The 27931-nt window shown below is 32.0% G+C and overlaps 2 protein-coding genes across 4 annotated transcripts in view; one reads left to right on the forward strand and one right to left on the reverse strand.

The window, feature by feature from the left end:
• The window catches only part of Hecw (Hecw ubiquitin protein ligase), a 79020-nt gene that overhangs the window by 43520 nt on the left and 7569 nt on the right, over window positions 1-27931 (reverse strand). The window contains exon 1 of one of the 3 annotated variants that reach the window (XM_064070046.1): window positions 1656-1790. The exons of the other annotated variants lie outside the window; for them this stretch is intronic. The gene's annotated coding sequence lies outside the window, so the exon portion shown is untranslated. Of the gene's footprint in view, window positions 1-1655; window positions 1791-27931 lie in introns of those variants that run through there. 3 annotated transcript variants of the gene reach the window in all.
• Window positions 1-27931, forward strand: part of LOC135139747 (tigger transposable element-derived protein 4-like) — a 191023-nt gene that overhangs the window by 8274 nt on the left and 154818 nt on the right. The gene's annotated exons all lie outside the window — the stretch shown is intronic.

Genomic DNA, 27931 nt, shown 5'->3' on the forward strand with positions numbered 1-27931 from the left:
AAGTAGTATAAGAATATTATAGAAATACTGTAATAGATTTTTTTTCATAATCTGCATACAAAAATTTATTGGATGAGGTGATTTTTCTGTTAACAGGACTGCTAATACCGGTTCATTCATGAACTACCTGAAGCGGGTGGTTGGTGTCGAGTTGGCCTATCGTCAAAGGGTAGTTTTTAAAATTACCTGAAATTGCTGGTGCCGAATTGGCGTGTTTATTTTATGACGGATTAGGCTTGGTGCCGAGTTCACCTGTACCCCTTTTTTTGTATTCTAGGATCATGAAACGTTTCGATCAGTAGATTTCCTCAGAGCTTACGCTCGTGAAATAAAAATTGGTCCAAGATTATTTAGACAGAACGTCCCTCAACCCGGACGTACATTCAAACAATACAGCTTCTTCATAAAATACAAAATTTATTTTTACGAATTTTCAGTTAAAATAAAGATGCGTGAACAGTTAAAAGTAAATAACACCAACATTTTCAAAAATATTTAACTCAGACAATCAACGGGGAAAAGTATATTACCAGACCATGCAACTTCGATTGTCCATCTTTATTCATCGAAAGAATGCGACGATTAAGCGTGTAGTAATATACCAGATTTCAATGATTTTGTCTCCTCGAAACAGTAAAGGCGACTAAAATTATTAATTAAGCTAAAATGGAGTAAAACGTTCTGAATACTATTTTAGAGAAGTAGCTCTTATTACAACTGTTATTTTGTTATTACTAAATATAGGTGGGCGCAAAAAAATTGTTAGTATAAATCACATTTTTGCGGACACCCAGAGTAAAAAATCAAAGCGAGTTCATAAACCACAAGTACAGGAGTAGGTTATTTTAAAAGATTTAAATGGCATTTACTACGTCTACTAACTTGTATATTAAAGAATAATGCTCCCATCTCATAATAAAATGCAACACGCTAAAATATATGCATTTTTAAATAGTTTAATCTTTCATTTCTCATCAATTTCGATTATGGAAAATCTCATAGAAAAAAACTTGCAGTAGAAAAATAATAGTAAGAGATTTTTTAACGAATTTCTTAGCCAATTGAAGATATGACACTATAAAAAAAAGCCAATGAAGTCGGAAAATCAGACGTGTATAAATTTTGTGGAAAAAATTATGGAGAACACCTACATGTAAAATATTTGATACTTTTTTTTGAGTCATTATTTCACAAAAATACGTCCACAGACGTTTTAAATGGCTTTCATAGTGAAATCTGTATCGATTTTTTCGTGTTTTTTTTCCAAAAACGTGCTAATTTCTCCACGAATTCCATACTTCGTCCACGCACTGTACATCCACGACGCGCCCGAAAACCAATACAATTTCGCGTTCGAATATCACGATTTCGTCAAAAAACCGTCGAAAAAGTGCACGAACACGAAATTTCTCGATCGATAAAATCCCACCCGGTCAATTACCGGCAATTCGCAATGCAACGTAACCGTGGCAATTCCACAAAAACGCTCGCAGATGGCCGCTTTCCCTCCACAACACCACGATATCCATAGTAAGTGAGTTAGTAATGAGCACAACGTGGCATGACTCCCATTAATTGCACCACGACCATTGATCACTTAACCCATTCATCAAAATCCATTCATTCCCCCCAAAAAAAAGCAACTCCACACTTACGTTCTCGCTAGGGGAAAACTCCGTCCATGGCCGTCCTCGCACTCACCGGCAACTCAAAAACAGCCCCCGACGTCAAAAAAAAACACAAACAACTGCGCAAAAATCAGCCAGGAGACGAAACAGCCGCCTCTCGACAGTATCAAATTTACAACTGAGCACACGCCTTCGCCCGCGCTGGTGGGGAGTTATGAACGGGAACCGCGCGAGGGGGGCTGGGCGCGGAGGGAGGCGGGAGAGGGGACGGTTCATTCATAATCGCACGACCTTTGCGGAGGGGCGCGGGGGGCGCAGATCCGGTCTTACCTTAGCGTGGACGGTTGATACAACATCGAAAATTCTTGGGTGCATTGTCTGCCGGCCGACCTGGATGTTTGTGGCTTTTTATGAATTCGAGTTGGGCTTTTGTTTTGGCGGTTTTTTTTCCATTTTGCGTTTTGATTGGCACGTGCGCCGCTGACGACAGCATCGATCGCGATTTTGAATAATCGATTGTTTTATTATGCCTCGACAGGAAAAGCCGGTGACTCTCGTGGGGTCACGGTGTGTCAGCGGATTTTTCTTTTCCTTTTTTTTTTTTGGTGGAACAATGGGCGAAAAGTCGGTCGGTGGTTTATTTTCGAATTGGCGGTTTCCGGAGTGGAGGGAGGCTTCCGGTTTTTGGTAAATTTTGGTATGGCGGGTTTCGCTGGAAGTCCTGTCGGGTTGCGGTTGTGGGCTATTAGAGAGAAAAAATCATGGGAAGTGGATCGCAGATCGTGGTGATTACGGTCAGGGTTGAATTTAGTGGCACGCAAAACACAAATTTTAGGCCAAAACGGAAGTTAGAAGAGCCCAAAACGTGTTAGCATGCGGCAGATATTGATTCGTTTTTAAGAACCAAGTTAAACTCTATACCAGGGATCCATAAAAAAAAGCTTTCCCTAGATAAAAAATATATTAGTAGAAGTAAACAATAATGTCATCATGGTGAATGACACCAAATTTAAATTCCTTGCATAAATTTGTAAGTAAATAAACAGTTTTTTAAACTATACGTTTGCGTCCACTATAACCCGCCAAATTGTCATTCTACTTTGGATGAAAATAAACTTAAGTCCGACCCTGACTACAAAGAATAATTATGACTTAAAAAATATATGAATACGTGAATTGATTCACATTAATCGGGCCATTACTCTTTTTTACAAATGCAAATATACAATATAAAGCGACTCAAAAATTCTTCGTACTCTTAAAATGCAGTACACAGATAATTTTCTCAAACTTTTAGTCATTTGTTGTTGAAATTCAAAGTGAACTTGACTTTTTAATGACGACATGGTTGAACCACATGTATGAATTTATCACTATTGCAAGCAATATTTACATATATCGGGTGTCCCATCCCTTTTTTTAGCAATTTTAATTTTGTTTCTTTGACGTTTCATTGGTTTCAGAACACAAAAAGGTTGGTATCCCGTTTTCGTCGGTCTGTTGTGTGTTGGACAACTAATCCCTAAAGCTACTGGATCGATTGTTGTGAAATTTTAGACGTATTTTCATTAAAATATTTCCTGTAGAGGGTAAATTGTTAACTAAACTTTGTCCTTCAGAAATTGATAGCATCATCTCAACATATTGTTGTCCTTATTTTAACTGGGGAGCTTATTACAAAAAATAAAATTAAAAAATAATACATTCTTAGAACTCATCTATGAAACTATTTGATTAATTGTGCTTCAAGTTTGGACACTGGGGCGTTATATCTTGAGAACGGATACAGATATTGAAATAATATTCTGTAAAAGCCATTGTTTTTAGTTTGAAGAGGAAACCTTAATTTCGCACATTGCAAGTATGACGCATATATTGTGGAGGTGGCGTTACGACGGAAACCAATATTTTCTAAAATTAAGACGTACTCCTATATTTTTTAATAGATAGACCGTTACATTGGGATTACAAAGATACTGGATTTTTTTTCGCCTTTCTCGATAATTTGAAAAGGTATTCTTAAAAGGATTTCAGATTCGTAATGTAATTATTACTATTCTATAGCTCCTTTATAGCATAATCCTTTTTCCCGCTCAAATAGTTACTCGGTGGACCTAAGTTGAGGACCAGCTCTGTAGGAGTCGTTAATCCGACCCATAAATTGTGGACCGGAAAGGATTAGTACTTACTTAGGCGACTACCTGGGAAGAGTACTGACATCGGCCACAGACAGTATCTAATGCTATAGTTTATTATTTTCTAACTTACTATTTAATTATCGTTAATTCTAAAAAATAAAAATTCCGGAAAATGGAAATTAACATACAATTTTCTCAAGAATAAAAATAAGAAAAAAAATTGTGGACAACGGTACTGCTAATTTGTGCATTTTAAAAATTATTACCAACATGCCCCAAAATTTTGGATGAACTCACCATATTGTACATTTGTCACGTTTATAGCTCATAATTTGTATTTAAGAAGAGTGGAAAGATTTCTGAAAATTTTACAGTTATAGTCGTCTCACCACTTTCAGAAACTTTTACGAAAGTTTATAAATCATAACGCCAAAGAAACCCGTCGGATGTAAGTACCTGCTTTACCACAGTAAGTAGGCGAAATACCTCCCTCTGATAACGTTAATGCAACCCATCCTTTTATACCTGCTTTATTTGTATAAAAATATCTTTGATAATCCATCAACATTATTATTACGATCAAATTTAATTTAATTTAATTAAAGACGATCTGCGGCGGGGTGGTACTCATACTGGCATTTGAGGAATAGTACGTATAGAAATATAATTGTACAAATAAACCAGGTAGAAAAGGATGGGGTTCATTAACCTTATCAGAGGGAGGTATTTAGCCTAAGCTAATTAAATTTGACGGGTTTGTCGTTAAGATTTATAATTTCAGTCAAAGTTTCTTAAAGTGGTGAGGTGACTATACAAACACAAATTATTTCGGAGTAGAAAATGAAGGATGGTCAAGTGGTCATACGATAAGTATAAACCTCCTGTTGTGGGATGTCAGTATTTGCCTTCGCAGGTAAAAGATTTATGTATACCCCAGTCACTGCCCTCGGTTTCAAATACAATTTTTTGGAAATTTTTGGGAATGAATTTGCAGACTATTCGAAGAGCTATCGTACAAAAGCTTTCAGAAACGTAAACTGCGGATAATGTTCTCTATAAGTTAACATTTTTTTTACGTTTGACTAGTCATGTTGAAAAAAAATTTCATTTTTTGAACCATTTTCGCTTGCATTTGTCTTCGAGTTGAAGAGATTTCGCATAAAGCTTTTCAGATTTGTAACCTCCACAGAGTTCATGTAGGTTAGATTTTTTCCGCCCCATTTGAGCCACGTTTAATTTCAAAAAAAATCTGAAGAATTTTTGAAAATATTTTCTCACTTTTTTTGCTGATGTAAAGAAATGTTAAACAAAGGATTCCAGGTTTGTAATCTGCGTCTACAGACTAGTTTCTTCTCTTTTCAATTACGGACATTTTGACCGATTTGTAAAAAACTTTTGGATTTTTTTTGCGCATTTCTCCGTTATTTGAAGAGACATCGTTAAGAGGGTTTCAGATTTATAATCTGATTGGTACTTTTACCTCCCAGGACAACCAACTGGAAAAATATTTTACCAAAAACTGAAAAATCGAAATATCGAGAAATCGAACTATCGACAAATTGAGAAATCAAAAAAGTTTAAATATCGAGTCGAAAAATCAAAATATCGAAACATTGAAGAATAAAGAAATTGAAAAATCGACAAATTGAAAACTCAAAAATCGAAAAGCCAAAATGTGAAAAAATTGAAAAGCCGAGAAACTGAAAAATCCGAAATTTAAAAAATTGGGAATTCGAAATAATTAAAAATCGAAAAGTGAAAAAATCAAACACCAAAAAATTGAAAAACGGAAACACCGAAAAATTAAAAACTCCGAGGAACTAACTATATAAAGATCGAGAAATAGAAAAATTGAGGAGTCGAAAAACCGAAAAATTGAGAAATCCAAATAGTCGAAAATCGATAAATCGAAAAATTGAAAAATCAAAAACCGAAAATTCGAAAAAGATTTTAAAAATTAAAAACCGAAAAATTCAGAAATTGAAAATTTTCCAAACAAAAAACATGAAAAATTGAGAAATCTAAAGCTTCGAAAATCGAGAAGTAGAAAAATTTTTAAAATCGGAAAACCAGTTCGCCAGGGAATCGAATCAAAAATCGAAAAATGGAATAACTGAAAAATGCAAGCCTTTCAGGTTTATAACATACAGAGATTTCTCTGAAGGTTAAATATTTTTTCCGACCCATTTGAGCCACGTTTAATGTTTTCAAAAAAATTTTTGACAAATTTTTGGAAAATATTTTCCCACTTTCTTTGCCAATGTAATGAAAAATCGAAATATCGAGAAATCGAACAATCGAAAAATCAAAAAATTTCAAAAATCGAGTCGAAAAATCGAGCAATCGAATATCTAAAAATAGAAAAATCAAAATATCAAAAAATTGAAAAATCGAAAAGCCGAAATGTCCAAAAATTGAAAAGCCGAGAAATTGAAAAATCCAAAATTTAAAAAATTGGAAAATTCCAAAACTCCAATGACGAAAAATGGGAAATTCGAAAAATTAGAAAATAGAACTCAAAAAATCGAAACACCGAAAAACTGCAAAACTGAAACAACGAAAATTTGAGAAACTGAAACACCGAGAAACTAAACATAAAAAGATCAACAAATAGAAAAGTCGAGGAGTCGAGAAACCGAAAAATTGAGAGATCCAAATACGCCAATATCGATAAATCAAAAAATTGAAAAATCAAATAATCGAAAAATCGAATAAACAGAGATTTTAAAAATTGTAAAATTGCAAAAATCGAAAAATCTAAAACCGAGAAGTCGAAAAATCGAAAGATCGAGAAATTGAAATAACAAAAAATCCAGAAATTAAAAAATGTCCAAAAAAACAGTGAAAAATTGAGAAATCTAAAATTTCAAAAATCGAAAAGTCGAAAAATTTTTAAAATCGGAAAACCAATTTCTCAAGGAAGTGAACCAAAAATCGAAAAATTGGATAACTGTTTTCAAAACAAATTTTAAGAAATTTTTGGAAAATAGTTTCTTACTTTTTTGCTGAAGTAACGAGATGTTTTAAACAAAGGATTCCAAGTTTGTAAACTGCGTCTATACATTCGCTTTTTTTTCTTTTCAATTAGCGCCATTCTGAACGATTTTTTTTAGTTTTTCGTGCATTTCTCGGTTATTTCAAGAGGCATCGCTAAAAGGATTTCAGATGCATAATCTGATTAGTAACTTTATACATAGATCAACCCATTCGTTCAAATACATATTGTTACAAAAAAAAACATACGCCGCCCCGGTACGACGCCGATGGGTTCTAATATCTACCACAATGATGACTCATTGTTGGTGACGGCGGCCAGAGAAAAGCGTGGAAGCGGAACTGGCGATGGGCAATCCAGAAAGACCTCGACCGCGGAACTTCTAAAAAGGAAGTATGGCTTTTAATAGAGGCCACCTTCGGGAATTATTATTATTCAGCCAGTTCAATCCACGAGAGTACAGTCAACTTGCGCCGGATTTATTTTGTACATAATCAATCGCTGTGTAATCAGACGTGTAAATTTGAGTTATTGAGAAATGAATTGTTGAGTTTAACCCACGCCGATTTTAATCACTCGTTCAACGTAACAATATAGTCATTTTCAACCGTTAAAAAAATTTTGGAAACGAATTTCTCGATTACTTGAATAGCTACCACACAAAAATTTCAGAACCATAATCTGCTCTGAATTTTTTTCCTTTGAACGTTTAAAAGACGAATGTAAATTTACGTAGACTTCTTTGTAGGTTAAATCTTTTTCCGCTCCCCTGGAGCCACATTTAATATACAATAAAAAAAAGTTGAGAGTTTTTTAGAAAATATTTTCTCTGTCTCCTCACTAATTTAAAGATATGTTTCATAAAGAACTTGGGATTTGTAATCTGCGTCTATAAACTGACTCGTTTTTCTTCTTAATTGGAGCTATTTTGAATGGTTTTCAAAAACAATTTCGATTTTTTTTTGTTCCCATTCAAGAGAATTGCAAATTCGTAATCAGAGTTCCTTTATGGGTTAACCCTTTTTTCCTCTCAAATAGAGTCCTTCTCAATGTTTTTAAAAACAAATTTTGGAAACGAATTTCTCGATTTTTTGAGATATCGCAAAAAAGATTTCAGAAGTGTAATCTGCGCATAATTCCCTATTGGAAATTTTTGAAAAATGTCGAAAAATATTTTCTCACTTTTCTCGCTTATGTGAAGAGATATTACATAAAATTTTGCAATTATCTCAGAAAAATGTTTTTTTTAACAACCCATTTTACAATTGTGCAAAGTCAATGTCAAAAACTGTTTATCTCATTTTCTTAAAATTCTAGGGGCATAATACTGTTATTATTATTGTCATCATACAGTACCTACCTTTAATTTAATTGTGGAGCTTATTATTTCAAAAAAGTAAAATTAAAAAAAAACACCAATTTTAAAACACATCTATGTAAAACTGGATTTGATTGATTAGTTGTGGACACATGAAAACCTCATTTTTAACGGATTTTAATAGAACGTTAATTTACAGTTACAATCATGTACAACACTTCGAAACTTATTGCTTTTCCGTTGATTAAAAAAAAAATTAATTTATAAACATAAAAAAAAAACAACAGTTGAGTGAAATAGACAAGCATCATCATTTTACTACCGTTTCAACGTATCCCAAAATAACAGCTGAAAATGTATTAAATTAGGTTTTCCTTTTCCAGCTAAAAACAATGGCGTTTACAGAATTTCAATATATATGGCCGCAGAGTTTTAACTCAGCCACCTGTCTATTAAAATTTGGATTTTTTATATACAGAAACAATTAAAAACAATGCATAAGCTTTTATAAATATTTATAACCCAAATTTAATGTCATTTGCAGAAGATGTTTAAATAAATATACTGTTCTGGAAAACGTTAGTAAAGAAATAAAAATACAGTACAGTGACACAAATATGTATGAAAAATTATGAAACTTTAAAAAGAAAACATCTATTAATTCAATGTAAATTACCACAAAAAAAAACTAAATTTACGTTCTTGAATATTAAATAATTAGAAAGATGAGCATGAACAGATCAACACAATAAGTAAAAAATGAAGAGACGTTCTGTAATAATGAACAGCAAAAAAAATCAGTTTCTAGTAAGGTGAAGATTAGGTTTTAATAATTTGAAACTGCAAATCGTAACTATTTTTTTTTTGTATCAACTAAATGTTGTTTTTTTTTTAATTAATGCTGTGAAAATCCGGTTTGGCTCATAATTTACCAAAACCCCCGCAAAAAAATCAAAACTTGGTTGGCTATAATTATGCTATAAATTTAAGTACATAGTTTAGCCTCTAGAGAAAACGACTAATCCCTTGGACGTGGGGATTAACGTTGCAGTAGTTTTATCGTTTGTTTATTATTGTTCCCTAAGGAAACATATATTTTCTGAATGTCCGCCTGTTTTACACAACGGTAATTGATGACAAAAGGGAGGGAATTACGAAGTTACGGATGTGTTCAAAGCTGGCGTAATGGTGCTTCTAAAGCACCATAAATCAAAGATTAAGCCACGAAAGACACAGAAAAAATAGCCCTGAATGCAAGCACAAAAACAATAAATATGTTTTTTTCCTATATGGGACGTCGACCGCTGCAGCGAATCTTCACCAATTTCTAACTTCTTTATTTTTGTGTTAGAGGTTTTTAAGTTTCTTCACTTGTTTATTGTACTCTATGTAACTTTCCAATGATAAGTGAGTTGAGTTTCTACATATTGTCGTGCAGTAAAGTAACATTACGTTAATGACTCAAATTATGTGCGAAAAACGGAAACGGTGTTTCCGTTTGATACAAAAAGTAACTTAAATGTTCACATAATTAATTCTCCGTTAACCGTAATGCTATTGCATGAACTCTCCCTTAGAATAGAAGGCCGTTATGTTCGGGACGGGTCTGGATTGTGCAATTAATTTACAAGCGGACAAATTCATGAAATAAAAACATATAATATGTATATAAAGTAAGTACGAAAGTTTAAGGACAAGGCACGAAAAATTGTTTTAAATGTTTCCTGTCTATTGTTTTGGTCAAAAATCCGACAGTCACGTCATATGAGTATATTATTTTATCTTCTTAAGTAGAAAGATATAACTAAGACAACCCTTGTCAATCTAATTGATTCGATTGAGATAGCGCTTCAAATAATTTCCGGTTGTCATTTAATTGTGATTATCTGCTTTATCAAATCTGAGATAAATAAAAACGACAGTTTTTCGCTTGAATTTGCAAACAATTCCACGAATTAGGATCTCCGGTCACAGAAAAAGGTTTCTAGACATGATAAAAGTTTCATTCCACCCAACAAAATTTAAAAACTTCCTCAACATTCGACCTTACCTTCCTGCAACACCCAAACCTGTAAACACGACCGTCACAGTCATCAACTATTCCGATCAACCCAAAAACCATGAATAATTGTAACTCGACACCTCTTCGGCAGCCAGCAACTCAACCCATCCCAAAAATTCCTTCGCAGAAAAATCCTCCTCGCATTCATATTTTTACGACTGGCAAATTACGATGCATTGCGGCCTTGACAAATTCCGACCTCGAACAAAACAAGAACAGAGCTCACGACTCCAAGAAGTGAATTTTCATAATTACAACATCATCGTCGGATCCGGTACGAGGCGGAGATTCCTTCAGGTGCATTCTCTACAACAAAAGCGACTCCGAAATAATTACCGTCTTTAATTACCTACGTAAAACCGGTCGCACGTCATTGAGATTATTCGCGAAAAAGCGGACACTCTTAAGGTGTAAACAACGAATCCGGACCGGTTTACCGATAATCGAGCGTCTTCAAGAAAAAAATGAAAGGATAATTAATAACCGTTGGCTGCACCACGTGCGTTCGCCGAACGTCAAAACAAACAAGAGAAAAAGCACAGAAACCCATTCCGAGAGCGCATAATTACGAATGTAAAAACCTGTGACACATTTGTTTAAATTACGGAGGCCAATTAGGCCCGATGTAAATAAAACATAAATCTTGTCCCGGCCCGAGAGGAAATTATAAATTTTCATATCAGTAAACCAGCGATGTATTGTCGACGCGGGAATCCGAAGTGTAATTGCCAATTAAGCCGCAGACATCATTTCTTATTAATACAATTGATTTTATTGACTTATCCACACTTCCGCCCGTAATTCAATCAACGCGAGATAAACTCCTCGCCAAATCGGTCCTTCGAGCCGGATATACAGCTCGACGGTTTACCGATAGGAAGAACGTCCCGGTCGGGTTAATTGCGACGAAAGTCTGTTCCGCTGTGAAAACTAAATAAAGTGGCAGAAATCGCAGGAAAAGGAAAAAAATCGACACGTGTACGTACGTACGGTCCCCCACTTAATCCCCTATTTCCAGGACGTGACATAAAACCGTCGATAACGATTCCATTAAATCGAAAATCCTTTCAGTCTGTGTTAATCCTGCCGACTATAAACGTCGATTGTATTCGAGTCTGGCAGAAATCGTGGACGTATTGTTCATCTTGCCGGTATTTACGACGCTTCCTTGAACACATCCTTTATAAACGAGCTTTTAATGGGCATCGAAAGCGATTTGTAGAAATCACGTCTGCTTGAGTATTCTTTGCGAACGGCAATTTGAATTTTTATTGCGTCTGGAGAAATCGACTCGACCGATTTTGTTTGAACATGTCTGAAGACGTGAATTTTCACGTGGTCTAAAACCATTCGAGCGACAGTTACATGACAAAAAATTGGTTATTTCGACAGAACTTCCCCAGACAACCAACGGGAAAATGCTTTTCGGAAAACTGAACAATCCTAAAATTTTTAAAATCAAAAAATTTAAATATCGAAAAATCAAAACTTTTAAAAATCGAAAAACTGATTTACTGAAAAATCGAAATCGGAAAAGTCGAAAAATCGAAAGATCGAGCAATCGAACATATATAAATAGAAAAATAGAAAAATCCAGAAATTCAAAAATCAAAAAACTGGGATTTAAAAAATTTAAAAATTAAAATATCGAAATATTGAAAAATGTAAAATTTAAAAAACTGAAAATTCAAAATGCCGAAATATCAAAAAATTGAAAAGCCTAGAAATCGAAAAATCCAAAATTTAAAAAGTGAACATCAAGAAAGGAAACAAAAATATAGAGAAACAGAAAAGTCGAGAAACCGAAAAATTAGGAAGTCCAAATAGTTCAAAACCGGTAAATCGAAAAATTGAATCAAAATTGAAAAGTTGTAAAAGCCAAAAAAAATCTCCACCCCTCCCAAAGCAATGAAAACTTCAAAAAGTTGAAAAATTTTTAAAATGGGAAAACCACAATGTCAGGGAATCGAATCAAAAAATCCAAAACTTGAATACATATAAGTATCTGAAAAATCGAAAAATGTGAAAATTTAAAAAATCAAAAAATTGAAAAATCGAAAAATTGAAAAACACAGAAATCGAAAAATCTAAATTTAAAAAATTGACGAATTAAAATATTCAACAATCAAAACACTGTAAAATCGAAAAAACAGGAATTTCAAAATTCGAAAAATTGTAAAAACCGAAAAATCTAAACTCGAGAAGTCGAAAAATCGAAAGGTCGAGAAATCGAAATATCAGAAAATTGAAAAATTAAAATATGAAAAAATTTAAAAATTCAGAAATTGAAAAAATCTCCCGTCCCCCAAAAACAATGAAAAATTGAGAAATTGAATACTTAAAAAAATTGAAAAAACGAATATGTCAAGGAATCGAATAAAAAATGCAAAGGTTGAATATTTGAAAAATCGAAAAATGTGAAAATTTTAAAAATCAAAAAACTGAAAAATAGATAAATTGAAAAATCAAAAATTACAAATTGAAGAACCAAAACGTTGAAAATACAGAAATCGAAAAACCTAAATTTAAGAAATTAAAGAATTAAAATATTCAAAAATTCATGAATCCAAAAATTGAAAAATCAAAAAATCTAAAAATTGGAATATCAGACATCAATTGAAACTTTGAAAAATAGAGAAATTGAAAAATTCCAAAAATTGAAAAACCGAGAAATCAAAACATCAAACGAAGAAATCGAAAAATCGAAAAGTTAAAAATTGAAATTTAAAATAAAAAAAAAACGATGAATCGAAAAATCGAAGAAAATAAAAAGTCGAAAAATCAAGAAATTGAACAATCGAAAAATCGGAACTAAGAAATTAAGAATGAAGTGAAACATCCAAAAGCTGAAAAATCGAACAATCAAACATTTCAAAAGTCTAAAAAGTATAAAACCAATAAATCTAAAATCGAGAAGTCGAAAAATCGAAAAATAAAAAAAATCCAGAATTTTTAGAACTCAATGAATAAAAATATTAAAAAATTCAGGAAACGAAAAATTGACAAACCGAGAAATCTTAACAAAAGATGGAGAAATCGAAAATCGAAAAGTTAAAAATTGATAAATTTATCCATAAATCCGAAAATGTAAAAAAAAGAAAAATCGAGACTTTGAACAATCAAAAAGTTGAAACATCCAAATTTTCATAAACAAAGAAATCGAAAAATTCAAAAAGTGAAAAATTGAAAAATCGCACAATAAAAAATTTTAAAAGTCAAAAAATTGTAAAACCGAAAAATTTAAAATCAAGAAGTCGAAAAATCGAAAGATAGAGAAATCGAAACATTAAAAAATTGGAAAATTTAAAAAATATAAATTCGAAAAATTGAAAAATTAAAATATAGTAAAACTGAAGAAACGAAAAATTGAAAAATCGAAACATGGATCGATGGAGAAGGCGAAAAAACAAGAAGTTAAAAATGAAAAAATTTAAAATAAAAAAAATCGATACATCGAAAAATGAAAAACTCGAAAAATTGAAAGTTCCCAAGATTCAAGCAACGAAAACTTGAGAAAACGTGAAAAATCAAGAAATCGAAAAAACCAAAATTTTAAAACTCGAAAAACTGTAAAACCGGAAAATCTAAAATCAAAAGTCGAAAAATCGAAAGATCGAGAAATGGGAACTTCAAAAAACTGAAAAAACTAAAATTTAAAAACTTGAAAAATTCAAAAATAGAGATTTAGTCCAACTCGAAATCGAGAAATTGAAAATCTAAAATTTTAAAAATTGAAAAATTAAAATACATATAACAACTGAAGAATCAAAAAATTGGAAAATCGAGAAATCGAAACATGGATCCATGAACAAATCGAAAATTCGAAAAGTTAATAATTGAAAAATTTAACATAAAGAAACGATAAATCGAAAAATCAAAAAATGTAGAAAATCGAAAAATGAAAATGTCGATAAATTGAAAAATTCCCAAACTTGAAAAATCGAAAAATTGGGAAAACTTGAAAAATCAAGAAATGGAAAAAACGAAAATTCCAAAAATGTTAAAAGTCGAAAAGCCAGGATGTCAGTAAATCGAAAAATGGAAGAATCGAAAAATTGAAAAATCTAAAACCGAAAAGTCGAAAAATCGAAAGATCGAGAAATAGAAACTTCAAAAAATTGAAAAACCTAAAATTCAAAAACTGAGACACAATCGGAACACGAAAGTCGAAATCGAAAAATCGAAAATCTAAAACTGAAGAAACGAAAAACTGGAAAATGGAGAATTCGAAACATGGATCGATGGAGAAATGGAAAAATCGAAAATTAAAAATTGAAAAATTTGAAATAAAAAAAAAAAAATCGATAAATAGAACAAAAAAGTAAAAAATCAAAAAATGTAAATCTCGAAAAATTGAACAATTCCCAACATTGAAATATCGAAAAATTGAGAAAACTTGAAAAATCAAGAAATCGGAGAAAAGTAATCTTCAAAAATGTTAAAAATCGAAAAACCAGGATGTCTAGAAATCGAAGAAATGAAGAATTAAGAAATTGAAAAATCAAAAAATCAATAATTTTACAGCTCGAAAAACTGTAAAACCGGAAAATCTAAAACCGAAAAGTCGAAAAATCGAGAAATCGAAACATCAAAAAATTGAATCTATTATTGAAAAATTTGAAAAATTCAAAAATAAAAATACAGTCGAACTTGAAATACTGAAAAATCTAGAATTTTAAAAATTGAAAATTTAAAATTGGGAAAAATAAAACGAAAATTTGAAAAATCGGGAAATCGAGACATCGAAAAATCGAAAAGTTGAACAGCCGAAAAATCCCAAAACAAACTATCGAAAGACTGAGAAATCGAAAAATTGAAAATCGAAAAATAGGAAAGTCGAAACATCAAAAATTTTAAAAGTCGAAAAATCAAAAACCTGAAAAATCGAAAAATTGAAATACAAATCGAGAAATTGAAAAGTCGCCGAGTGGAAAAGTCGAAAAACCAAAAAATCGATTAATCGAGAAATTGAGAATTCGAAAATTTAGAAACGTCAAAAATTGAAAAATCGAAAAATCGAAAAGCTGAAAGACTGACAAATCGAAAATTTGAAAAATCGAAAAATTGAAAAATCTCAAAACTGAAATACATATAAACAAACTGAGGAATCGAACAAGTTGAAAACCCAGAAATTAAAACATTGAGAATCGAGAAATTGAAAAATCGAAGATCAAAAGAACTGAAAATCCCAACACGAAAATATACCGAAAAATTGTTATCTACACATCTTGAAATTTGTTTCATTTCCAAAAACCATGATGTCTAGGAGAAAAATTCAAGAAGGATTCATAAACCACAAATTCAGAATAAATTTTGATTACCGATTTACCATGTTTCCGATAACCTCAAAAATTTCAAAGTTAAATTGCAAAATAATGTCACGCAATTTTGATTTTTTGTCCGAAAATCTGGATGCCTAAGGTAAAAACTCAATACGGATTCATAAACCGCAAATCGAGGATACATAATTTAAATAACATTTTTACTATTGTAAAATTTAGAAATGACAGCATTCCATTGTTGGTGGAGATGAACAGACAAATTTTGGTCAGCGTTTTACAATCTGCATGACATTTCCAACAAAATTTGACAATAATCGGACAACAGACGGCAGACAGACGGACAGACGCAAACGGGTGAACTATTTTTTCGTACTCTAGGGTCATGGAACGTCGAGAAAACATAAAAGCAGCCACTTCTCCGATGAACTCGATTACAACATTTCCTTAGCTTACGCTCGGAAGTAAAATAAATTATATTAAAATTGGTGACAGTATTTCTGTCCAAGAAGGAAGCCATTACTCGAAAACGTGCACATATCCCTTACAAAAAATCGCCAATGCATGAACACCATCACCTCCGACGTGCCAAAAATCACGCATCCACCTCTAGTTACTCAGAATTGCTCATCGCTATGTTCATCAAACCTCCATCCTTCAAAGGATATGCGTTATTTCGACTATTGCTCGTAAACCGATGTACAGTTGTTTCGTACGCGTGACCGGTTTATCTAATTGCAGATTTGCAACAGAGTTTCTAAAACCTTGTTGCGTCAATCCGAAAAGAGTTCGGCTAGGAATAGGAAGAAGGACGCCTGGGGATTGAGGTAGGGTGAGCATTGTCGGCATTCATGAATGACGACCGTATTTGTGATGTATGTATGTAATTTAATTCGGTCAAAGACGAAAGTGAAGAGATGTGTACCATCAAGGACGTTGCCAGGAGGAATGCTTCAATTCAGCACGGACCCTCCACTTCCTTCGAATGGAGATTAATTTGATTTAATGGAAGGATTGCGACCGGTTGGAGATTTACGAAAGGATGATGAATGGAAGCTGTTACGTTGAAATGACGATTGGGGTTAAATTGTTGGCGAAAATTTATTTTAGACACGGCGAGGGTTGATCGGGGGGGTTGGGGGTACCGTTGACCATGGTGGCAGGATTGGTGTGTATTCAAAATATTATACGGATGTTAATTTTGTGGAGAATATCACAAAAATAAGTAGGACGTTTCTAAGATAATCGATTATATAACTTGATTCGTAGATTTTTTGAGATGTAAATAATTCAAAGAACTTATAGAATATTATTGACTACAAGCAGTTTTTCGATAAACATTCGATTCATAATTTTTTGTGATGACGTAACAATTTTCTGAAGCGAATGAATATGTAAATCATCTCAAAATTTCGCAATCCTATTTAAACTTTATAAAATAACACTTCTATACCTGTGGTTTATGAATCGGCTTTTATTTTTTGCATTGGACATTCAGATTTGGTTAATCGCTGATCAAAATTTATGTGTTTATCATGTGTTTATTTTTCTTATCATAAAAAAAATAATTTCACGCAAAACAAATTTTACAGTTTGTCTACGAAACTGGATTTCTTTGATTGTACTTCTTGTGGGAAGTTGTCTAAGTACTTTAAGACTAATTGAGAGCGAAATTCTCTTTTCTGCGAAAAATACCTACAAAATTTGTCTATTTCTAAGCTGAATAATGCTTTACAATGTTACCATTTAACTCATTTCAGACGAATTGACTCATATCCAATAAACATGGAAAACTCGTTTTTTGTGGATGCGTCAGTCTTTGATTTACCGCGAGCCTGAATTGTTGAATATTTAACAGCAGTTTAAAAGATGACTACAAGATAAACCATAAATATTCAGGCTAGTATGTGGTGACCACCACGTGAGCAGATCATTAGTAATATATGTAACATTTATGATTTTTATTTTTCAAGTGATACCTACCTAAAGGAAATATGAATTTGGATTGACAATTCATGTCGACGTTCAATGTTATACTTTTTAGAGTTTCAGAGTTCGTATAATACGAAAGTGCAAATTTCCCCGTTCATATTTTTATCTATTTTTCGTTATTAGACAATACAGAATCAGTATTAAATTTTTAATCTAATCATCCACCAAGTTATTTTTAATTTTTGCTTCCCGAGCATAAGGAAGTACGTAATTGAGGCTATTTTCATGTTTTCTCGACGTTTCCTGACCCGTAGAGAACGATAAAATAGGTCTCCCGTTTCCGTCTGTCTGTTCGCCTATCTGTCTGTCTGTCTGTCGTCTGTGTTGATTTTTATTAGACAGACAATATCTAAAATTACCGGACTGATTCTCCCCAAATTCTGTCTGTATATCTTAGAATATCATATGTGGTAAAATTCTAAACCAAAATTTATCTGATCATCCCCATTAACAATGCAATGACGTTATATCTAAATTTTACAATAGTAAACGTTAATTAATTTTATGAAATTATCTACTCTCCACTTGTGGTTTATGAATCCGTGTTGAGTTTTTACTCTAAGCATCCATATTTTTGTAAAAAAATTAAATTTTTACAGAATTTAACTTCGAAATTGCAATTCGAATGCTTTAAACGCCCATCCCACCACCCCAACACTTTTGTCAAATTTTTCAATTTTTCGTTTTTTTTAAATTTTGGATTTTTCGATTTCTCTGTTTTCCATTTTTCGATTTCTCGGTTTTTCCATTTTTCGGCTTTTTGATTTTTTTATGTTTTGATTTCCGGATTTTTCAATTTTCTCGATATTTTAATTTTTGATTTTTTAAATCTTAGATTTTTCGAATTTCATTTCTTCGATATTTCTATTTTTCAATGTTTCGAATGTTTAAATTTTGATTTTTCAGTTTATTGATTTTTCAAATTTTCGTTTTCTTAAATTTTAAAATTGAAAAAACCCAAAATCGAAAAATTCAAAATTTAAAAAAATCGACAAATCGACGTCAATTATCCGCCCACGCCAGTCCCCGAACAATTTTGTTAAATTTTTCAATTTTTCCATTTTTTAAATTTTGTATTTTTTAATTTCTGGGTTTTTCCATTTTTAAATTTTGTTTTTCAATTTTTGTTGCTTCGATTTCTGGACTTTTCAATTTCTCGATTTTTAGTTCTTCGATATTTATATTTTTCAATTTTTCGAATGTTCAAATTTTTGATTTAAGGTTGTTTCTCAAATTTTTGGTTTTTTAAATTTTAAAATAAAAAAACTGAAAAACCCTGAAATCGAAAGATCCAAAATTAAAAAAATTGAAACTTCGAAACATTGAAAAACTGAAACTAAAAAATCGACAAATCAAAATGTCAAGTAGAGTGGAAAAACTGAAAAATTGAGAAATCAAAATAGTCCAAAATGGAAAACTTAAAAATCGAAAAATTGAAAAATGTAAAAATCAAAATCTCGAAAAATCAAGCAATCGAAAAGTTGAAACATCCAACAACTTAAAAATCGAAAAATCAAAAATCTTTAAAATCGAAAAATTGTAAAAACCGAAAAATCTAGAACTCAAAAGCCGCAAAATTGAAAGATGGAGTCATCGAAACATAAAAAAAAAACAAAATTGAAATGTAGAAAAATTGGGAAATCGAAGACTGAAAAATCGAAAAGTCGAAAAATTTAAACTACGAAAAACTGAAAAATCAAAATATTCAAAAATTGAAGAATCGTGTTGATTTTTTACTCTAAGCATCATCCAGATTTTTGGAAAAAATAAATTTTTCATAGAATTTAAATGGTAAGTCGTCAATCAAAATTTATCCGCTTATCCCACCCACGAACAATTTTGCCAAATTTTTCGATTTCTTAAATTTTGGATTTTTCGATTTCTCGGTTTTTCCATTTTTTGACTTTTCGGCCTTTTGACTTTTCAATTTTTGAATCTTTCGATTTTTGGATTTTTCAATTTTTTCAATATTTTAATTTTTAATTTTTTTAAATTTTCGATTTTTCAGTTTATTGGTTTTTCAAATTTTCGTTTTCTTAAATTGTCGAATCGAAAAATTGAAAGATTCTAAAACTGAAGTCACGAAAAAATGGAAAATCGAAAAAACAAAAATTGAAAAAGTGAAACTAAAAAATCGAGAAATCAAAAAGTAAAGAAGAGAAACCGAAATGGTCCAGAATGGAAAAATTAAAAATCGAAAATTTGAAAAATCCAAAAATCGAGAAATTGAATAATCGAAAAATGGGAACATCAAAATCTCGAAAAGTTGAAACATCGAACTGAAAGATCGAAAATTAGAAAAACGGAAAATTAGAAAAATCGAAAAACTGTAAAAACCGAAAAATCTAAAACCTAGAAGTCGCAAAATCGAAAGATCGAGCAATCGAAACATCAAAAAATTCCCAAAATTGAAAGAGTGACAAAAATGAGTAATCGAAAAGTCGAAAAATTTAACTTCGAAAATCTGAAAAATCGAAAAACCTAAATTTAAAAAATTGAAAAATCAAAATTTCCAAAAATTGAAGAATCCGGTTGAGTTTTTACTCGAAGCATCCAGATTTTTGGGAAAAAATAAATTTTTCATAGAATTTAAATGGTAAATCGTCAATCAAAATTTATCCGCTCATCCCAAAAAAAAAAAAGCCAAATTTTTCGATTTTTTAAATTTTGTATTTTTTGATTTCTGGGTTTTTCCATTTTTAAATTTTGTTTTTCAATTTCTTTTGTTTCGATTTCTCGATTTTTCAATTTTTTCGATATTTTTTAAAATTTTTTTAATTTTTGATTTTTCGATTTCTCGATTTTCAGTTCTACGATATTTCTATTTTTCAATTTTTCAAATCAATTTCAAAAATCTTTAAAATCGAAAAATTGTAAAAACCGAAAAATCCAAAACAGATTTTTGGAAAAAATATTTTTTAAATTTTATCTGTGCAATTGCAACTCGAATGCTTTTCAAATCTTGCAAACGTTTTAAGGCTATCGAAAGCATAGTAAATTTTTCAATTTTTCGATTTTTTAAGTTTTGGATTTTTCGATTTCTCGGTTTTTCCATTTTTCGACTTTTCGGCTTTTTGACTTTTCAATTTTTGAATCTTCTGATTTTTAAATTTTAGATTTTCCAATTTTTTTTTGATGTTTCGATTTTTGGATTTTTACATTTTTTCAATATTTTAATTTTTGAATTGTTTAAATTTTAGATTTTTCGATTTCTCTATTTTCAGTTGTTCGATATTTCTATTTTTCAATTTTTTAAATGTTTAAATTTTTGATTTTTCAGTTTATAGATTTTCGTTTTCTCAAATTTTAAAATCGAAAAATTGAAAAATCCCGAAATCGAAAAATTTAAAATAAAAAAAATCGAAAAACTGAAATATTCTAAATCTGAAGTCACGAAAAAATGGAAAATCGGAAAATGAAAGTCAAGAAATCGAAAAACCGGAAAATAGAAACTTCGAAAAATTGAAAAAGTGAAACATCGACAAACGAAACATAAAAAAATCGAGAAATCAAAAAGTCAAGTATAATAGAAAAACCAAAAAATTGAGAATTCGAAACAGTCCAAAATGGAAAAGTCAAAAATTGAAAAACTGAAAAATTCAAAAATCGAGAAACTGAACAATCGAAAAATGGGAACATCAAAATATCGAAAAGTTGAAAGATCGAACTGAAAAACCGAAAATCTGAAAAACCGAAATATCAAAAAATTCCCAAAATTGAAATGGTGAAAAATTGAGAAATCGAAAATTGAAGAATCGTGTTGAATTTTTCCTCTAAGCATCCAGATTTTTGGAAAAAATAAATTTTTCATAGAAACTTATTCGCACATCCCACCCCCGAATAATTTTCTCAAATTTTTCGATGTTTCGATTTTTTAAATTTTGGAATCTTTCGATTTTTAAATGTTAGATTTTTCTTTTTTTTTCGACTTTTGGATTTTTCAATTTTTTCGATATTTTAATTTAATAAGTGTAATAGTGTGTTATTTTATACAACTTTAATAAGATGCACTATGTGACGTCATTACATTATTGGTGGAAGTTGCTTAAGCAAATTTTGGTTCGACACAGACGGCAGGCTATAGACAGACAAACAGACGGACGAAAACGGGGGACCTATTCTTTCATACTCTAGAGGCATGAAACTTCCAGAAAACATGAAAGTAGCCATTCGCGGAATGGACCCCATTACAACACTTCCGCAAATTTAAAACTCGAGAAATACAAATCACCATAACAGACGAAGAGTGGGTGGGTGGAGCTAATCTTTGCATTGTTTTATTGGATCTATTATGATGGCCATTAATAACCCACTTCTATTTTTGAAAGAAAAAAATCATATTAAAAAGGAGAGTGGGCGGATGTTTTTTTTTTGTTGAATTCCAATACAGCGACAAAAACGGGCATCTAAAAAATACCACAGAAAACATCATTAAAAAAAGGCAAAAAGTTAAAAAAAATGATTTAAGAAAAGGGGGAAAAACGGAGAAAAAACTGGAAAAAGGTGACTAAAATAATATTATCCAACAAAATTTTAACATGCCATTATAAACTTTTAGAGAAAACATTTTGATTAGCGATTTACCATACTTATGATAATCATAAACGTCTGCAAATCTTAAATACATCTAAAAATTTCAGAACCATCAGTCCAGTAGTTGTTGCACAAAATTCCAGACCTCAATCTTTAAACATGGCAGTTAGAAATTAAAAAAAAATAATAAAAATTAAAAAAAAAATGCAATTTTTTTACAGAAAATGCACATTTGATAAAAGCGTTGTTGGAAAAACTTTTTATTGTGTTTGAAACCACTTTTTTCCTTTTTTAACAAGAAAATTAAATCTATAAAAGTACCTAGTGTTACTTTTAAAGAAATGTAACAAACCGTAAAAGTGGGCTCTAATAAAATCCGTCCGACTATTGGGACACCCTGTATATAAAATACACTTCTTATAACCACGGAATGTCTTAGATACGTTCATTGTATACCGATGAGATGGTAAAATAAATCGAATGAAAGTGATGCATTACATAGTTGGGACTTTTATGGAACGGGTGACCTTATTGAAAATTCAGAGCGGGTGGTGTGTTTTAACCACAGAAGGAGATTACTATTATTCCCTGGGCGAAAGACCAGCAGCGGCAGGAAACCACGTCGTGTTTTTACGCTACTCTCTCCATAAGAAATGCATGTAAAAGTTGAACTTTAAAATTGAATAAATCCCGACATGTTGGTGCAGTGACAAAAAGAACACGTCGCCTGAAATATTAAACTACGGCCAACTCCAATTCCCCTTTTTTCCACCGCACAATTTAAAATTTCTGAAGCTGATAGCGAGAAACTGCTACTCAAAACTGTACAATCATGTTCGAAAATCTCTCCCTAAAACTCATACAGGTAAGATTTGGGTTTTGGGTTTTGTGTTTTTTACGTTGCGCAAAGAACCGCCTTCCGGCGGAGGCGGTTTTCGGACTTCTTAATTTCGACGTCCGGTCGCCTCGACCATAATCGGATTGTCTTCTATTCGACCCCTAAAACACCTGCGATTTTCGTGTTGACTTTTACGATCAGCGAACGTGAGAAACACGGGATTTTGGCCGGACGTGAATAAATAAAGGCGATTTCTGGAGGGAAACTGGAAATGAGACGACGGTTCGGATTTTTTAGTTCTCGAAAAATCGCTCGACTTTCCTTTCGTTTGGACGATTTGTTTTTTGACTCGGGTCCGAGCGGAAACCCTAATGGCCCAATCATTATCCTCGCTTTGGACTATGATTAATGCGAATACCTCGGCAAATTCATGAGACGATTTATAAAAAGAATCAAAAGGCTATCGATCTTCACGAACTGTAGACGAAATTCATTCCAAGGCTGAATTTTGGAATTGTAAGTAGTTTGTTTTTAGAGAGGATGGTAGTTTTTCGGTCGTCCCCGAAGATAAACGCTAACACTTTTGACCTTTGCCTCTTTAATTGCGCTTATAATTCATCAGATTTAACGTGGTGTTTCAAGGGCGGATGTGGGCCTTAATTACTTTTAAGATCTAATTACGCTCTACTTAAAACACTGCAGCGTCTTCTCCACATCAAAACCTGTAAATTTTAAAAATAAATTTATAAATAAACATTTCTATCCTGTCTGTCTCAATCCGACCTTTTCCCACAATTACGCTATAATTAATTTCCTGTTTCTGTACAACGTCGACCCGAGAATAACTCAAATTTCACTAAATCAACTTCTATTTAAAAATCGCTCTTCCCAAATTACGCCAATTTTTGTTTACACATTTCGGCACCTCGCAAGGTACACACACAGCAGGTGGCGAGAGGGGAAATTGATCTTCCAATGTAAATATTTTGCCTTAGTGGCGCCAAACTACCGCACTTTTTCTCCACAGAAAAATTTCCACTAGAAACAGAAAATTTTTCGCAACTCCCACGCATTTGGTCGCAGATAAAATATGGTACGCACCGCGTCGCTCAAAGCGGTTTTTCTTGTGTCCTCGTCCGGTACTTTCCGGGTAATGCACCGAATGGTAAAAAATCGATGTATCGATCGATTCAAAAACGAGTCAACGGCATCACGACTGACAGGACTGAATTAGAATAATGTAATTCGGCTACGGGCTCGTAATGTATTGTAATCGACCCTGTCTGGCGGATGTAGCAAACAGGTGATCGATTTGCTAAACCGCCGTTCGAATCGCATGTGCATGACCTTTTCGTGCCTCACGCCATGTTCGAAGTGAGTAATCGGACCTTCGGGACCGCCTCCAGGGTGTGTTTGATGGGAAAAAAATTATCGTGGAAGTTCATTTTCATTCTTCGAACGCTTTTAGTACGCTGGCGTGTGCAGCGAATCGGATGAGAGGATCTCGTGCGGCTTCCTGTTGCTTAATTTTTTCCTAATGTAATTCAAATTAAAAAAAGGTTCGGTTTTTTGAAAATTTCTACCTGTAGTAAGGTTCATCGTGACGGCTATGACTTTTGAACTGAGGGTTCACTCTTGATTCTATTATGCGGCTAACTGTACCATTTATACAGCGGTCCACGCGTCTGCACTGTTCCATATTATCTGGTGGCTACACACATCACGCCGTCAGAACCGTCACAAACATTAACACGGTTTATCATGCTTGCGATAACCTTAAAACGGCTGCAAGTTTTCCGGGCACTTGGTTTTGCTAAAAAGTAACGGCCGATTCATAAACTACACATATAAATTATAAAATTTAAATGGGATCTACTTTGGAAAATTTGAGGTGACGACATCATGTTGTTGGTCAGGATGACTGGACAAATTTTGATTAGCGTGTTACGATCTACAGAAATATTTGAACTGCATTAGAAGACTGGAGGAAATGTCAAGGAAGTTTTAAAAGATTCCCGTCGAAAAGAAGTTTATTCTGGAAATTAATTATAAAAAAATTATAAGTATTCAATAATGTGGAAATTTGCAACAATCTAGATCGAAAGCAACTACATAAGCACGAAAAAATTGGTCGAAGGTTATTTCGATAGAAGCCCAAGTTGTCTAATAACCTCTTTTCAAGTTTAAATTTTTCAGTTTTTCCATTTTCCAACATTCAAATTCTTCAATTTTTAGATTTGGGAGTTTTTAATTTTTAATTTTTTGATTTGCAATTCTTCGGTTCGATTTTTTATTTTCTTTATTTGTTCAGTTATTCATTTTTTCAATTTTTCGTTTCTTCCATTTTTAGATTTGCAATTTCTCGTTTCGGTTTTTTATTTTCTTTATTTTTCCAATTTTTCAATGTTCCGATTTTGTTTTTTTTGTTTCTTCAATTTTTCGATTTGCAATTTTACATTTTTCATTTTTTTTGTTTTTTCAATTATACGATACGCAACTCTTCGAGTTCTCATGTTTAAATTTTCGATTTTTAAATTTTTTTATTTCTTCAATTTTTCTTTTCGGTTTTTTTTATTTTTTCAATTTCTTCAATTTCGGTGTTTAATATTCTGATTTTATATTTTTTTTTTAAGTGAAATTTTTCACTTTTTGGATCTTTCATTATTTCGAAATGAAGTTTTCCGGTTTTCAATTTTTCAGTTTTTAGATTTTAATTTGTTTTTTCAATTTTAGATTTTTTGGTTTCTCTATTTTTTAATTTTTCGTTTCTTCAACTCTTGATTTGCAATTCTTCTAGTTTTCATTTTAAATATGTAATAATTATGATTTTTAAAATTTCTCACTTTTTCGACTTTATGATTTTCGAAATTTTCCATTTTTCGATAATTGCATTTTAAAAGTTTTCACTTATTCGATTTTTCAATTTCTCGATTCTAAATTTTTCAATTTTTAATTTTTCAATATCTAGGAATGTGGAAAAACTGAAAAATTAATTCAGTTTTTCCACATTCCATTGTAACAATTTTTCGACTTTAAATTCTAATTTTTGGATTCCTTGAATTTTTTCGATTATTAAATTTCTCAAGTTTAAGTTTTTCATTTCTTCAAGCCTTGGATTGGCAATTTTTCGATTTTTCACTTTTTCGATTTTTCAGCTTTTCCAATCAAAAACAGAACGCCATCAAATCCTCAAAAGACCATAATCCTCAAATCCTCAGAGACCGTAATTATCAAATCCTCAGACATCACAATCCTCAATCCTTTTCGATTTTTCAACTTTTCGTATCAAAAACAGTGAAAAACATAACGCCATAATCCTCAAACTCTCAGAACACCACAATCCTCAAATCCTCATAACACCATAATCTTCAAATCCTCATAACACCATAATCCTCAAATCCTCGAAACACCGTAATTATCAAATCCTCAGAACACCATAATGCTCAATCCTTTTCGATTTTTCAACTTTTCGAATCAGAAACAGTGAAAAACAGAACGCCATAATCCTCAAATCCTGAAAACACCATAATCGTCAAATCCTCAGAACACCATAATCCTCAAACCCTCAGAACAGCATAATCCTCAAATCCTCATAACACCATAATCCTCAAATACTCATAACACCATAATCCTCAAATCCTCAGGACACCATAATCCTCAAAGCCTCAAAACACGGTAATTATCAAATCCTCAAACACCATAATCCTCAATCCTTTTCGATTTTTCAACTTTTCGAATCAGAAACAGTGAAAAACAGAACGCCATAATCCTCAAATCCTGAAAACACCATAATCCTCAAATCCTCAGAACACCATAACCCTCCAATCCTCAGAACACGATAATTCTCCAATCCTCAGAACAAAGTAATCCTCAAATCCTCAGAACAACATAATCCTCAAATCCTCAAAACACCGTAATTATCAAATCTTCAGAACACCATAATCCTCAAATCCTCATAACACCATAATCCTCAAATCCTGAAAACACAATAATCCTGAAATACTCAGAACACCATAATTCTCAAATATTCAAGCCATCAAAATCGTCAAATCCTCAGAACGCCATAATCCTCAAATCCTCAAAACACCGTAATTATCAAATCCTCAGAACACCATAATCCTCAATCCTTTTCGATTTTTCCACTTCTTGAGTCAAAAACAGTGGAAAACAGAACGCCATAATCCACAAACCCTCAGAACACCATAATCCTCAAATCCTCATAACACCATAACCCTCAAATCATCAGAACACGATAATCCTCAAATCCTTAAAATATAGTAATCCTCAAATCCTCAGAGCAAGATAATCTTCAAATTTTCAGAACACCATAACCCTCAAATCCTCAGAACACGATAACCTCAAATCCTCAGAACATAGTAATCCTCAAATCTTCAGAGCAAGATAATCTTCAACTTCTCAGAACACCATAATCCTCAAATCCAAAGAAACCCGATAATCCTCAATTCCTCAGAACACCATAATTCTCAAATCCTGAGGACACGATAATCCTCAAATCCTCAGAACATGATAATCCTCAAATCCTCAGAACACCATAATCCTCAATCTTTTACTTTTTTCAACTTTTTGAATCCAAAAACAGTGAAAAACAGAACGCCATAATCCTCAAATCCTAAAAGCACTATAATCCTCAAATCCTCAAAACACTATAATCCTCAAATTCTTAGAACACCATAATCCTCAAATATTCAAAACATCATAACCCTCAAATCCTCAGGATACCAGAATCCTCAAATCCTCAAAATACCGTAATCCTCAAATCCTCAGAACACCATAATCCTCAAATCCTCTAAACATCATCATCCTCAAATCTTCATAACACCAGAATCCTCAAATTCTCAAAACACCAGAATCCTCAATTCTCAGAACACCATAATCCTCAAATATTAAAAACATCATAATCCTCAAATCCACCAAATACCATAAATTCCAAAATCCTGAGAACACCATAATCGTCAAATCCTCAGAACGCCATAATCCTCAAATCCGCAAAACACCGTAATTATCAAATGCTCAGAACACCATAATCCTAGTGTAAAATTAAAAAATCAAAAATGAAAAAATAAAAAAGTATAACATGAAAACTTTGAAAAATGTAAATCAAGAACTTGGAAATTGAAGAAACCAAAA

This window comes from Zophobas morio, unplaced genomic scaffold (assembly GCF_036711695.1).
Source record: "Zophobas morio isolate AGI-343-1 ecotype UQ-CSIRO unplaced genomic scaffold, CSIRO_AGI_Zmor_V1 ptg000004l, whole genome shotgun sequence".
Classification (NCBI taxonomy): domain Eukaryota; kingdom Metazoa; phylum Arthropoda; class Insecta; order Coleoptera; family Tenebrionidae; genus Zophobas; species Zophobas morio.